This window comes from Physeter macrocephalus, chromosome 5, assembly GCF_002837175.3.
Source record: "Physeter macrocephalus isolate SW-GA chromosome 5, ASM283717v5, whole genome shotgun sequence".
In the NCBI taxonomy this organism is placed as follows: Eukaryota; Metazoa; Chordata; class Mammalia; order Artiodactyla; family Physeteridae; genus Physeter; species Physeter macrocephalus.
The window spans coordinates 56,028,606-56,039,862 of NC_041218.1; the positions used below are offsets into that span (position 1 = coordinate 56,028,606).

Genomic DNA, 11,257 nt, shown 5'->3' on the forward strand with positions numbered 1-11,257 from the left:
CAAGAGATTTCTGTGCATTAATTTTGTATCCTGCTACTTCACTAAATTCATTGATTAGCTCTAGTAGTTTTCTGGTAGCATCTTTAGGATTCTCTATGTATAGTATCATGTCATCTGCAAACAGTGACAGTTTTATTTCTTCTTTTCCGATTTGGATTCCTTTTATTTCCTTTTCTTCTCTGATGGCTGTGGCTAAAACTTCCAAGCTATGTTGAATAAGAGTGGTGAGAGTGGGCAACCTTGTTTTGTTCCTGATCTTAGAGGAAATGGTTTCAGTGTCTGCCCCCAGTGGGTGAGGTTTGTTCAGTGGCTTGTGTAGGCTTTCTGGTGGAGTGTACTAGTGCCTGTGTTCTTGTGGAGGAAGCTGGATCTTGTCTTTCTAGTGGGCAGTACCGCGTCCAGTGGTGTGTTTTGGGGTGCCTGTGACCTTATTATGATTTCAGGCAGCCTCTCTGGTAATGGATGGAGTTGTGTTCCTGTCTTGCTAGTTGTTTGGCATAGCGTGTCCAGCACTGTAACTTGCTGGTCATTGAGTGGAGCTAGGTTGAGATGGAGATCTCTGGGAGAGCTTTTGCCGTTTGATATTACATGGAGCCAGGAGGTCTCTGGTGGACCAATGTCCTGAACTTGGCTCTCCCACCTCAGAGGCACAGGCCTGACACCCGGCCGGAGCACCGAGACCCTCTCAGCCACACAGCTCAGTGAAGGGAGCCACTGTAGCGCCCAGCGAGTGTGAGGCAAACTTCCCCGCCAGTTAGTTCCCCCCGCTTCAGCTCGGAGCCCAGCTCCCGGTTCCTGGGCTGGGCCACACCCCCCCCGACACACACCCCTGCCTAACAGCGCTCCTGCTCCGGGGCCAGCTGGACATACTCTTGCTTTAAATTTTTAATGTCAGAGATATCTTTCATTGTCACTGATGAGTTCTTCTGCATAGCATTCTGTTCTTATTATGTGATTTCTTCTTTCTCTGAAGATATTAATTTTATGTTCTTTTTTTGGGAGTCTGTGTTTAAATTATTCTCTAGGGGATATTAAATATAATTGTTTAAATAAAAAGTTTCTCTTTTCTTTTAAAGTATTCTTCTGTCTTTGCAATGTCTTTGTTATATCCACCCCCCTTTTTTTCTGTTTATTTTTGTACCTTGCCTTTATAAGTTGGAGGCTGTTCTTAAATGTATAGTTATCATTCTCTATCAAGTGTTTTTTATTTTATTTTATTTATTTATTTTTGGCTGCATTGAGTGTTCATTGCTGCACGTGGGTTTTCTCTAGTTGTGGCTAGAGAGTAGCGGGGGCTACTCTTCGTTGCAGTACATGGGCTTCTCATTGTGGTGACTTCCTTAGTTTTGGAGCATGGGATCTAGGCGCTCAGGCTTCAGTAGTTGTGGCACGTGGGTTCAGTAGTTGTGGCTCGCGGGCTCTAGAGTGCAGGCTCAGTAGTTGTGGCGCACGGGCTTAGTTACTCTGCGGCATGTGGGATCTTCCCGGACCAGGGCTTGAACTCGTGTCTCCTGCTTTGGCAGGCGGATTCTTAACCACTGCACCACCAGGGAAGTCCTCAGGTGTTTTTTAAGAGTGAGTTCTGACATGACTAGCACCCCTCTTTTTGCGTACATCTTATTGGCAGGTCGTTTTGGCTGGTGATGAAGTGGTAAGCAAGGCGCTTCATCAGGGGACTCATAAATGTCAGTATGTAAAGCCTCTTTTTTCTTAGAAAGATTTATTTTTTCTAGAGGAGACTCTTTTAGCCTCTTAGATGGGGAAATCGGGCCCTATGTGTTTAAGCAGATCAAGGGAGTTGATCTGAGAGTTCTAGTGTTTTTCCATTTGCAAATTTTCACTCACTCCCTCTTTGTTCAGTGCTGATTCTCAATCCTCTTTCCCTTGATGATAACTGATCTTCAAGCCTGTAAAGGTTATTTTCTCCAGAGAATAACCTGGCTGCATTGACTAAGGGTGGAGGCCTGGGGGTTTCATTTGCTCCATAGGGAGACTTTACCCAGCCCTCCTGCTTACAGTTCTGCTCCTCACTCTGTCTTTGGTTAACTGGCCTGTCAGAGTTTTGTCTGTGAATTGGCTCACATCTCACTGGTATCCCCCTGACAGGCACTTGACCAGCAGCTTTCTAAGCTCTGTCAAACCCGTAATTGTTTCTCCAGCATTTTTGAATGTTTCTGACTTTCTCTTTGTCCTGGTGGGTGTACATACTTTCTCTTCCTTTACTGGCATGTATTTTGAGAGGGAGAGAAGACAGAAGGTCTGGGTGGGTAATCTGCCATGTTTTATCAGATGTCCTACTCAGCTATTAAAATTTTCATTTTATCTTGCTATATTCTAAGTATTGTACTATCTACCTTAAAAGTCATTTCTGGAATACAGCTGGGTACAAAATGCTTTAAAAGCTCCTTTTAAAGGATAGTGCTGTGAGTGGGTATGAAACTTCAAGATGCAACAGAACACAGAATTGAGAGTTCCATGAAACCTTAATAGAGTGATATATAGTGAATAAAATTTAGTATAATTAAAGACAACTTTTGTAATTTTAGTTGTCTGAAGTATGTTATCACCATTCCTTCTACCCAGGCTGTCTTCAGAAAAAAAAAAAGGGAAAAAAATTCCAAAGAATAATAGAGTATGCCTCTCAGGCACATTTTGTTTCCATTGTTCCCTCTCTTTCCCTGCTTTGTGAGTACTTTAGAGATGTGGGGATTTTGACAAATAGCTGTGTGATTTTTTTGCTGACCACTATAATTTTTTCTATTACTAAAAATAGATTGTAAAATAAAAAGAATTCAGGTTTTATAGTTTCTAGGTCTGATCTGTATGTATTTTTATTTCTGACAGAACTATTCCATGAAAGTTCACAGTGATGAATTATAACCCTGTTAATTTTCAGAGATAAATTTAATCTTTGGTGTCATGTGACTTAAATTTAGGTAGGCAAGTGAAATTGTACAAGAACTATTTTATATTTGTGTTTTCTCAAACAGGGTAACTAAGGTTATCTACTTATATGGAGTCTAATAAAAAATAGACCAAATCCTCCTTATATTTGTTTTCTATACATTATGTAGATTTAGTACATTTTTGTATACATCTCCTAAACAGGGAGTAATGCATTTATTTAAGAGCAGTTTCCTTGCTGGAGTGTATTTCTTATAATGATGTATAGATGTAAAACATTTTATTTGAAGGTTAATTAGCTCTTGAGCACATTGTAATTGGATTTTCCATCTCACTGCATAGTGCATTGGCAAAAGTTCAGTATTTGGCCAGAGATATTTTTATTTTTATTTTATGTAATAAATACATATATAGCGTTACCAAAGTTCAAGTCATTATTCTAAGTTCTTTACAAAGATCAACTAATTTAATTCTTACAACAGTTGTCTGAAGTTGGTACTGTTATTATCTCCATTTTCTGGTTAGGAAATCTCAGAGAGGTAAAGGAACTTGTTGGAAGTCACACAGCTGGTAAATGAGAGTCATGATGTGAACCCAGGCAGTCTAGTTCCCGAGTCCACGATCTTGACCACTCTGAAATAAAATAGTAACTCATACCAGAATGATCACTCTGTGTCAACATAAAGCTGTTACAGCTCCCCTTCAAGTCTTTATCTGAACCATGATATTCATTAAAGAACTTGTGGAGTAACCATAAGATTCCAAATAAAGTAAAAGTCTACCAAAAGAAAACAAGACAAAACAACTCCAAAGCTATTGACTGTCTTGCTGCTAGTACAACAAAAATGACAAAGAACCATGTCAAACTTTACATTTAATTATCCTGAAAAAGGAAAGCATGAACCTGTCTAAACTATTTATATCTATAAAACTTCTCTGGAGGTAGGAGGGGTATAGAGCAGGTACTACTCAGCAGTTCTACTGTGATTTCAGCTAGTACTCTTGGAGACAGGACTCCTTCTCAGTAATTATTGAGACCCTTTGGATATCTTAAAAGCAGACAGAACCAAATCTGGTTTGGTAGTAACCTGGCAGATTTTATTATCCCTCCATAGGCAATGAACCACAGAGAAGGCAGGAGATGTGACACCTTAAATATTTCAAAGGTATTTATTGTTGACCAAAACCTAATTGGTTCCTTCAGCACAGGGTTACACCCTACTCTCTCTGTAACCATCCACATTGTCTGACTAGGAGAGAATGGATTGAAGAGCACATTTTTCAGAAGTGATAAAAGAAACTTTCATGCCTTCCACTTGGAATATTTTTATTTTCTTTTTGTGAGGTCCTAATATGTGCACATAGGCATTAGACTTTGATAGCATGATGGTGGATCCTTCCTGCGTTTGTAGGGCTGCAGTAAACATCAGGATTACTCAGATCTTGTATCAACCTGGAGAAAACTAAAAATCATTCTAGGCAATGAGGGAATGCAGATTATCTGGTTCCTGCGTTAGAAGATAAGAGTATGTTGGATTGAAGACTCTCCACAATTTAATCCCAGAGCAGCTATAGCTACAAGTTCACAGGGCTCAGACAGAAGTACAGAATACCCCTGTTTGTGTCTAAAGCCAGCATGGCGCCCACTATGTGCTGTGTTAAGGAGAGACTAACATGATCATGAAAGATCGCACCATCAAGATACTCATAGGAAAGAACAGAATATGAAAAATAGTATGAGATTAAGTGTTTTATAATAAAAACTAAGTATGTTTAGGTAAATAATGCTTTCCAGTTACCCACAAATTCAGAATCCTGAGGGTTTGGAGTATAAGGAACGATTTGGTCTGCAGACTCAGGCTTGAATCCTGGCTCCACCACTTAATGTGACCTTGGACATGCTGCTCGACCTGTCTAAGCTTCATTTTTTCTTATCTGTAAAATGGGGAGAATAATAGTATCGACCTCCTAGGATGTCAATATGATTAATGAGATAATATGAATAAGCATTTAGTACAATGCCTGACACATTGAAACACAGTACATTTTAGTGATAATAGTATTAGCTGCAATCATCATCATCGGCAGCAGCAACATCTCCCTCTCCTTCACGTACTCACCCTGTTGATTTCATTTGCAAGTGTTTCTCAAATTTCTTTTCTCCCCTGTCACCTCAGTCTTAGTTTTCATCCCTCACCTATACTGCTGCAGTAATGTCTTGTCTGGCTTCAGTGACTCATTCCGTACCTCTGAAATCCATCCTCAAAATTCTAGCTAGTAATCACTATAAAACTCAAATTTGACATTGCCCCTCACTGCTAAACCCCTTTCAGTGTTTTTTATAGCCTTCAAGATAAAGGTGATCCTTCTCAGAGTTGCAGGAGGAGAGTCTCTCCTTAGGTTTAAGCCCCAGGTGGTTATTTTCAGCTATTACAGACTGCCATTCACAGTCTTGGAGAAAGGGACAAAGTGTTCTGCTTCTTTGCTACATTTTAGATCATAAAGTCAACCACTGAGCACTCCTCATTGCTACATTTTCCAGTCTTATGAAGGAGAGATAATGATCCTGATGCCTCCTCCCTGCTCATGGTCATACAGCTCTTTAGCCAAGTCAGTGAGCAGGACTATTGGCCATGCATTTCACAAATTAGACTAGACTTGTTCTTTCTGAATCTCAGTCTGATGCCCTTATCATTTAAATAATTTTTGAATTTACTGTGGGTTGGAAATTTTATTGGAATGTTATAGCACGTACAGTTTATGTACTAGTTATTTTTATCTTATTTTGACTCCACCAGCATTTCCATACATCTCTTTTGACAATATAGGAAATTTGGGATGAAGGCTGGTAATCAGAATTGGCTTCCCAGCAGTGTATGGGTCTCCCTTGAGATCAGGAGGGGTTACTACATTCATAGGATTATTTTATATTTTCTTTGTTTCACTTGTGTGAACTCTAAAGTTATAGATCTGATATCTTTGTAGACACAAACCCAAGTTTCATTTTCTACCTTATATAATAGCACTGACTTGCATTTTTCGTTATATTTTGCATAGAGGTCACTGCACTGTTATGATGTGAAAGAAAAACTGCTTTAAATTCAAGGCCTTTTTTCTACCAAGTTAAAAAAAAATTCTCCCCAGAGAGAAGCATTTTGCCAGCAGGGTTCTACAGCTTGTGGGGTGTACTAGGAAAGGGTGCATGAAAATGTGAAGCACGTGAAGGAAAGAATAGTGATGTAGCCTGTGTGTGAAAAGCCAGATTTCTTTTTCATGCTATTATAGGAAGTATTTCAGATTTTGTACATATTTGCTTTTTCCCATTTTGAAATGGTTGCTCTGTGTCTTCTTGTCAAAAGTATTTAAAATGTGATGACTTCTGAGGAATGTAAATATTAAGGTTGATGTCTAAAGGTCATTTTTAAAATTTAAAACGTCTACGCCGCTCCTTCATACTTAAATATTTATGGAACAGAAGTTGTATAAGTTATATAAACTGGTGATGAGTCCTGGAATAGACCCTCATCTGTGATGCCCACATAGAGTTGGAGGAAATGGGCCAAGATTAACACCTACTCTGTGAGTGTTCCCAGCTGGGGGCAGACATCTTTAGGGGTTTCCCCATTCTCCTGTAATTTGAATCTTTGTAGTGAATAGCTATGCAGAGCTGTACACTCATGGTTGTATTGTTGGGAACTTCCAGAAAAGGCTTATTAAGAAAGTGGATGAGGAGGGCAGACATTGAGCTAGTTTGTGCTACAGCGTAACTGTGATGTGTTCTTTGTCCCTAGACTCAATTCAGTGAATGTCCTAGGCACACATGAAGAAGTCCCAGTGAGAGAATATCCACTTGCTCATTGACTTTGGGTCCTGTCTTTGTTTATTCTTCCTAATGATTCCCTTTCTAGATCCTCTCTGACTTAGTATTAATCATAAACCTGCTTACTAAGCAGAGAAAAGATATTTAAGCTGGCTCTGATACCATACATTGTTCATTTAGCTAAGTTATTTTGCTTCCTTGACTATTAAAGTTCTTTTGCTTCTTGAACATTTAAATCAAGGTGCTGTTTTTTTTTTTTTTTGGCCGTGTGCTGGCCTCTCACTCTGCGGCCTCTCCCGCTGCGGAGCACAGGCTCAGCAGCCATGGCTCACGGGCCCAGCCGCTCCGCGGCACGTGGGATCCTCCCGGACCGGGGCACGAACCCGCGTCCCCTGCATTGGCAGGCGGACTCTCAACCACTGCGCCACCAGGGAAGCCCAAGGTGCTGTTTTAATCTAAAAAAAAAAACAGGACTTTTTATATGCCTTTGTCTAGACCAACTGAGCTCTCTTTTACTTTAATCTGAAGTTTTGTATTGGATAAACTTTAGACTGTTTTGTTATCTGAATGATCAGATGCCAGTTTTTCACTAATTAAAAAAAAGCCATAACTGAATTTTCTTGTTGAATACCCAATATAGTATTAACATTTAGTGTTGTAAGTTAACTGAGTTACTGTGTATACATGGGGCTCTGTGTGCATTAATTAAAGACTCATGTAAGTGTTCTTGAATTGGAGAGCTAATTGATTTAAAGTTGAAAATATTCAAATAAGAACGTGCTGAGAAAATGTTTCATTTGGAAAATTAAAGTTTTGTGATCAAGAAACGATGAATACCTTTTAGGTATGAAAAGAGGTTAAATAATTATTTAAGACTTATGTGGCATGTCTTATTTCTGTGTAGACCTCGAGCAGCAAAATTGCTACCTCAACTAAGAACAGACATGATTATGTGGGTTATATAAACTATGTGACCAGAGTAATTTTTTTCAAATGAAATTCTGATCGCTGTTTCCCTGCTTAATGACTCTCTATTGCCTACAAGATAACACTCAAAACTCAGGCCAGCACATAAGACCCTTCATGATTGCCCCTTGTCTGCTTTCAGCCTTATTCCAAGCCTCATCTTTTACCTACCTTGCTTTCTTCTCCCCCAACTTTCCCCAGATTTCCTGTAGGGAACTACTTATCTTCCCATAAATATGTTATAATATTTCCTACCTTATTTGTTGCACCCATGCTCTTCTTTCTGTCTAAAGATCCCCTCACTGTCATTATGAGGCTCTAAAAATATAACTTGAAAATATTTAATGACTCCTTTTGGCATTATACTATATGTATAAAAGTAATAAATAATTGAAATATATATTCTCTACCCCAGTAAGAAATGAGTAAGAGTAAAGAAATGATTAATTCATGTATTCCTTCAACAAATATTTTTTGAGCACCTACTATTTGCCAGGCATTGTTCTTGGCCCTGGACATTTAAGAGTGAGCAAATAGAGAAATCCCTGTCACCATGGAACTTTTACTTTAGTGGGGATGAGAAGCAGATAATAAACACCTATAATATAATGGTCAGGCAGAAGTGCAAGGAATATAAACCAAAGAAAGCAAGGCAAGGGGAAAGAGCAACATGGAGGGGGGAGTGTTGGTAAAATGGTCAGGGAAGGTACTTCTGCAGTGACGTTTGAGTGCAGATATGTAAGAAGGGAGGGAGCAAACTGTGGGAGTATATGGAAGAAAAGAGTGCAGGTCTAGAGGGGATTAACGTTCTTAAGAAACAAGAAGGAGCATAGATACGGAAAACAAGGGGACTGGTGAGAAAGATAGCTCCTTGCTGGTCATGGTTAGAGTGTAGCATTTTATTCTAAGTCAGAAACTGAGGTTTTCAGCAAGGCAGTGGTATTTTCAAACACTGATTGCTATGTGTAGATTGGGGCGGGGGAAAGAGTAGGAGAGGGGCAGCAGAAAGACAAGTTAGGAAGCTGTTGTGATCGTCCAGAGATACACTGTGGCTTGGACCAGGAGGAAAGCAGTGGAGGTGCTGTGAACTGGTTGGATTTGGAATATGTTCTGAAAGTAGACCCACAACTGGCCATTGGATTGGATGTAAGATATAGGACAGAGCAATCAAGGATTCTCAAGGTTTGGACTAGAGGCATCGAGTGTGTTAATGGTAGAGCCTAATGGAGAATGGTGGGGGTAGGAGCAGGGTTGGGAAAGTATGGAATCAGGAATTTGGTTTTGGACTTGTCAAGTGTGTGATTCTTACCAGATATCTGTAAGGAATTGTCACATAAGTAGTTGGATATATGAGTCTGAGGATGAAGGAAAGGTAGGGCCTGGAGATATAACTTTGGGAACCCTCAGTGCATTGATGGAATTCAAACCATTTGAGCCATGACTTTTGAATCACCTAAGGAAGGAGTGTAGACAGAGATGAAAAGAGGTCCAAGGTCCCATTCCTGGGACAACTCCATCTTTAGAGGTTGGGAAGAGAAGCCTCTAGCAAAGGAGACTGAGAAGGCAGAGCCAGTGAGGTAGGAAGAAAACTAGCCTTGGAGCCTAAGTGAAGAAAGAGTCCAAGGATGGAGGGGGTGGTCAGGTGTGCCAGTTGCTGCTGAGAGATCCAGGGAAGTACTCATGGAATTGGCAGAGTGAGGCCATTGCTGCCCATTGGTGGAGTGAGAGGACAGAGGCCTGATTAAAATAAGTTTAAGAATGAAATGATTGTTGCATTTACTTTTGGTGTCAAAAATCATTGCCAGTTCTGATGTGTGGTAACTGTTTTGCCTTATACACACACACACACACACACACACACACACACACACACATTCTGTTATAAACCTAAAATTAATAAAATGTCATATGTCAATTATATCTCAATTTAAAAAACAAATAAACAAAAATGACAGTGAGAAGAGGCAGTGGAGCCAATTAGGATTAACTACTCTTTTTGAGAAATTTTGGTGTAAAGGGAACAGAGAAGTGAAAGGGGGAGGGCTTCAGAGATCAAGGGAGATTTAAGGTAGAAGATAACTTTGGGAATAATTACAATTTCACTCCCTCACCTCTTCTTTTGTTAAACAACAAGAAGACATGCGTAGCTGAAGCACTCCTTAGCTCTAATATTTACAGTCCTTATAAACATGACAAAAATTGTCATGGAAAGAGAGAGAGCTTTTTACATTCTCTATGGTGTTAAAATCTTTAATAAAGTATCAGATTTCAGGGCTTTCTTCTGTAACTTTTCAGATGTCAGATGGTATCTTTGAACTGGTATAAAGCCGAACTGCCCTGTGTGAGATTTTCTGTGAGCCAGAAGTAATTTCAGAATAAAAATTTTAGAGAGGACTTCTATGTCTGAAACAAAATTTGTGACAGTTATAGTAATATTCTAATTCTTTTAGGATACCTACATGGATTAAAAGAATCAAACATTTTCCCAATAAAAAGAAGTGTTGGATGGATGTGCCAATTGTTAAGAAAAAAAATTGAAAAGTGCTTAAATACTTGAAGAAAATTAGCTGATACATGCTACTTGATATTTGTTCTGATAGGAAGGGTAAGTTTTCGTTAAAATTAATTGCCCACACAATTATATGCTTATCTCACATTTTCATTGTTGGGGGGTGGATCTCTTGGAGAAGAGGTCTTCTTCAGAATCGCTGTGGTGCTGGTATTTTCACCTGTACTTGCATATACTGTTCTACCACTAATTGCTTTTGAGTGGTGTTTATATTTTTATTTTAATTTCATGCTAATTGCAATGATAGCACAATATTGAATTCTACCTATAAATTTCTTACCTACTATTAAAATACAGTTTCTTAGTTGTACTATCTTATGCTACTTTAGTGCGCACAGAAGGAAAATACTTTCGCAAGTGTGAGAAAGAGGAGAATGGTGGTGGGTTCTTCTGACTGAGATTTAGCACATGTGGGTAGACTCTGCTTCTACATAGATATTATCATGGATAATTTCCCAGATTTTTATAAGAAAGCCAATTATTTGTGTATATTTTGAAAGCTGATGCCTCAGAATTTTATTCCTTCTTTGATCACATGGAACATTTTGTTTAGTACGGTCTCAGAAGACAGAGTCCTGCTTCCTGATTGGCATCAGTTATCTTAAAACACCCCCAATTTTTTCTGAAATGTGCACCTTCCAATTTAGTACTGTTTATTTGAAAAGTTACCTGGTTGCTACTGGCAAAATTGATTCTTGATGAGGTTTTTTGTTTGTTTGTTTTAAATCTTCTCATGTCTAGTTTTGAATAGCAGCCAGGTATGGATACATCATGTGGCTGATTTTCCTGTTAGTAAATGTAAAGTTCTCTTCTAGCATTCGCTGCTTCATAATTTCTCTTGTGTGTCCTGAAGGTAAAATCTCATATTATCATTCTAACCAGTTCAATAAACTTTATTTATTTATTTTTATTTTTTATTTTTTTTTTGGCGGTACACGGGCCTCTCACTGTCGTGGCCTCTCCCGTTGCGGAGCACAGGCTCCGGACGCGCAGGCCCA

The 11,257-nt window shown here is 39.1% G+C and overlaps 1 protein-coding gene across 2 annotated transcripts in view; it reads left to right on the forward strand.

Moving 5' to 3' along the window:
• Window positions 1-11,257, forward strand: part of CDK14 (cyclin dependent kinase 14) — a 601,018-nt gene that overhangs the window by 101,883 nt on the left and 487,878 nt on the right. The window contains exon 3 of one of the 2 annotated variants that reach the window (XM_055084972.1): window positions 10,141-10,295. The exons of the other annotated variant lie outside the window; for it this stretch is intronic. The gene's annotated coding sequence lies outside the window, so the exon portion shown is untranslated. The remainder of the gene's footprint in view (window positions 1-10,140; window positions 10,296-11,257) is intronic. 2 annotated transcript variants of the gene reach the window in all.